Source organism: Ricinus communis, chromosome 2 (genome assembly GCF_019578655.1).
Source record: "Ricinus communis isolate WT05 ecotype wild-type chromosome 2, ASM1957865v1, whole genome shotgun sequence".
Classification (NCBI taxonomy): Eukaryota; Viridiplantae; Streptophyta; class Magnoliopsida; order Malpighiales; family Euphorbiaceae; genus Ricinus; species Ricinus communis.
The window spans coordinates 14636877-14641048 of record NC_063257.1 but is presented as its reverse complement, the minus strand read 5'-3'; the positions used below and the strand labels follow the sequence as shown (position 1 = coordinate 14641048).

At 33.8% G+C, this 4172-nt stretch overlaps 1 non-coding gene across 1 annotated transcript; it reads right to left on the bottom strand.

Annotated features, from left to right (window-relative positions):
* Window positions 1-3558: 3558 nt before the first annotated feature.
* LOC112534642 lies at window positions 3559-3665 on the bottom strand. The gene has a single exon (XR_003078922.1). It is a non-coding gene; the product is annotated as a small nucleolar RNA R71 (small nucleolar RNA).
* Between the last annotated feature and the right edge of the window lie 507 nt (window positions 3666-4172).

Genomic DNA, 4172 nt, shown 5'->3' with positions numbered 1-4172 from the left:
TTGCATCCCTCCATTCTAAACTTTTTAAGAGGTTCTTTTGTGTACTTGGATTGGTTGATGAAGATGTCATCCTTGTATTGTTTGATTTGCAATCCTAGGAAGAACTCGAGTTCCCCTATCATGCTCATCTCAAACTCTCTAATCATGAACTTAGAAAATTCCTTACATAAGGATTCATTAGTAGCATTAGATACTATATCATCAACATATATTTGAACAATCAAGGTATCATGATTATAAGTTTTTACAAATAATATAGTGTCAGTCTTCCCTTTTGAAAAACTATTTTGAAGAAAAATGTGCTAACCCTTTCATGCCAAACTCTAGGTGCTTGTTTTAAATTATATAAGGCTTTTGAAAAATTGAAAGTATGGTTTGGAAACTCATGATACTCAAAACCAGGAGGTTGTTCAACATACACTTCTTCTTCAATAAAACCATTTAAGAATGCACTTTTAACATCCATTTGAAAAAATTTAAAATTCATATGGCAAGCATATACTAGAAAAATTCTAATTCCTTCTAATCTTGCTATGAGAGCAAAAGTTTTATTATATTCAATGCCTTCCTCTTGGTTATATCCTTTGGCAACCAATCGGGCCTTATTCCTAGTGATGGAATCTTGCTCATCTAACTTGTTTCTATACACCCATTTACAACCTATAATAGGATGATCTTTAGGTCTAGGAACAAGTTCTCACACTTGGTTTTTCTCAAATTTATTGAGTATCTCTTGTATAGCAATCACCCAACACTCATCATTAAGAGTCTCATTAATGGTCCTTAGCTCAATTTGAGAGACAAAAGCAAGATTATTTTCTAAATGTTTAAAATAAGATGTAGTACTTACACCGAAAGGTCACCTATTATTAGTTCCTTAGGATGCCCCTTGGGGTTCCCTCCATTCTCTTGGCAACTTTTGAGGTGCTTCCTCTTGAGGTGGAAAAGAAGGTTCGATGCTTTGGGAATGATCTTCACAGGTCTCTTCCACTTGATGATCATCTCCATTAATGTCAAGCTTCTCAAAATCACCTACAAAATTAACAAAAAAGCCTTTTCCCAAGATCAAGTGTACTAGACTCATCAAACACAACATTCATAGACTCCTCAACTACCATAGAATTTCTATTAAACACCCTATAAGCTTTACTAAATGAGGAATAGCCTAAAAATATACCTTCATCCATTTTGGCTGAAAGTTTCCAAGATCGTCCTTGGTGTTTAGAATATACCATTTTCATCCAAATACTCTAAGATATGAAATCTTGGGCTTTCATCCATTCTATAGCTCATAAGAAGTTTTGTTCAAATTTGGTGCTTCCCTGCCATGACAAATGGACCCGTTTCTCTTGCCCTCTTCCTCATTGGCTTGTGAAATGATGTTTGCTTAGTTTTTCCCTTATCCATGATATTCACTAACTAAAACTTAATCTTTTGAACAAAATGACTTGAAAAAGATTTGGAATAGAGTTAAACTAATTGAAAATGATGAAGAATGGAAGGAAAATGAGAAGAAACGAGGGTAAAATGCAAGAACAAAAGTGAAAGAGATGCAAAATAGAGAGAAACCAGGGTGGTGGCTAGGGTTTGTGAGAAATGACTTATGAAAAATAACTCAAAACCTAACTATCATTTTTATGTTACATGAGTTGCACTAACCGTGCAATGTGTGTGCATTATGGTAGAGAATACATTTCATGAAGGTTTAGAGTCATCATATGCTTCCCGTATGAATCAAGAAAAATGGCATATTATGGTAGAGCTTAACACGGGAAGATGGCACATCCATGTGCCTTCCCGTGTCACCCAGTCTAAAAAGGCAGAATGCGCATTAGGCTCACACGAGTAGGTCACACTCCCGTGTGACCTAGAAGATGAAGATTCAACCATAGATGAATTTGGGACATCACACAACCGTGTGGTGCCCGTGTGGTTAATTAAAATACACTATTTAAAAGAACTTTTAGGGTTGTTTTGGAGGATTCCATTATTATTTCATTTCTAAAGAGAGAAACACTTAGAAAATTTATTTACTTTTATTTCTTAGGGTTTGATTGGTTATTTTTTCAAGGAAGAACATCATTTCTATCATTGTTTTTTGAGATTGAAGATTGAAGATTTAATCTCTAATCATCCATGAATAATTTGAAATCTCCTTTCCCTATTCTTCATTTCATTATTACAACATGTAGGAACTAATCTTCTTAGTATTTGGGTTTTGGTGAACCCTAATTTGTATTGTGTGGATTGATGCAAAGTTAATGCAATTAATCTTTTCTATTATTTGTTTTATTTCTTTGATTACCTAATCATCTATTTTAATTGATAAGTCGACGTATTGATTGGGATTTATTTTCATAAATTGATTAACTATTTATGAATTGATCACATCTTAGGGATTGAGGATTAATTAGGATACTAGAGATAGATCTACAAGATCCTTTGGTTTAATAGTTTCTTAATCTTAATGCATGACCTAAGTGGGTTTGAGAAGAGATTCTTCTCCTTCCTTTTAGGAATTAGGGGTTTAATCACTTGAGAAAGATTTTTACCTAATTTTATGGAATGCCAACTCAACTCATGGTTTTGATTTAATTGCTATTTATTTCATGAAGTATTCAACTTATTAGAGGGATTCATTACCTGAATAGACTTTATATTTGATAAATACACCAATTGTTTAATCCTTATTTTTAATATTAGTTCACTTTTAAATATTACTATAACCAAACTACATTTGATTGTTAAACATTAGTATATGATTGAAAATAGTATTCACAATTAAGTATTCCTAGTGGAACGATACTCTTATTCATCACTTTATTACTTGATATGATCAGTGCACTTTATCGTGTGTGGATAGCGTACATCATGTTTTTAGCACCGTTGCCGGGGAACTTTTCTATTATGATATTATTAGTAATTCAAAAGCTAATGATTTATTATTTTTATTTGATTATTCTTGTTGTGTTTGTGTTTTCTTTAAATACTTGAATCTATGCATGACTTAAGCTAGTTCAACGGAACTATTCACTTACAAACTAGAGTTGGAAAAAACTTTGAGGAAGTAGTGAAGAGAGGAAAAAGAATGAGCTTTAGCTGAAACAGTGGCATAGTTCCAAAATTATAATTAGGAGAATTGAGAGGAACCAAACCAAGGAGAGGAATAATTAAGAATGGCAGCTCTACTTAGGAAGATGGCCATGCAAGAACATGCCCAATTGTAAATAGGGCTACATCGAGTACTGTTAGACCGAATATTATTGCAAACAATTTTGAGATTAAGCCCAACATTATTCAGATGGGGCAAAACAATTGCATGTTTGATGGTTTGCCAAATGAGGATCTAAATACTCATTTGGATGATTTTCTTGAGATTTGTGATAGCTTCAAGATTAAGGGGGTATCATATGATGATATTAGATTAAGGCTATTCCCATTCTAATTGAGGGATAAGCCAAAGAAGTGGTTGAAATCGTTTCCAGCTAGGACATTTATAACATGAATCAGTTGGTTGAGAAATTCTTAGAGAGATACTTTCCACCTTCTAAGACGGCGAAGTTGAGGAACGATATAGCAGGGTTTCTTCAAGAGGAGAATGAGACTTTGTATGATTGTTAGGAACGGTTCAAGGATTTATTAAGGAGTTGTCCACATTATGGTTTACCCTTATAGCTGCAAATTCAAACATTCTTCAATGGACTCAATTAGGCAAGTAAACAACCTATTAATGCTGCAACAGGTGGATCATTAAATAAAAAGACTCTAAAGCAAGCTATGAATCGTATTCAAGACATAGCAGTCACGAACTATCAGTGGCAAAATCCAAGAGAGCAGGTTCGAGTCAAAGGTGTAGAGGCTATAAGCAAGAAGATGGATGCTTTGACTATGTCTTTATTTGGAAGATAAGGACAAGTTATGACTTGTGATTGGTGTAGGGGTGGTCATTAAAGTCAAGATTGCAAAATGGCAATACTTTTGCTAAGCCAGAGCAGGTTGATTATGTAGAAAATGCTCCTAGGTAGTAGAATAACCCCTACAACAATACTTACAATCCGGGGTGGAGAAATCATCTAAATTTCTCTTGGAAAAATCAAAATCAACAAAGACCTTTACCACTAGGATTTCAGAAGTAAAACTAGTAACAGGTTCCTCCTAAAAGGAACAAATTA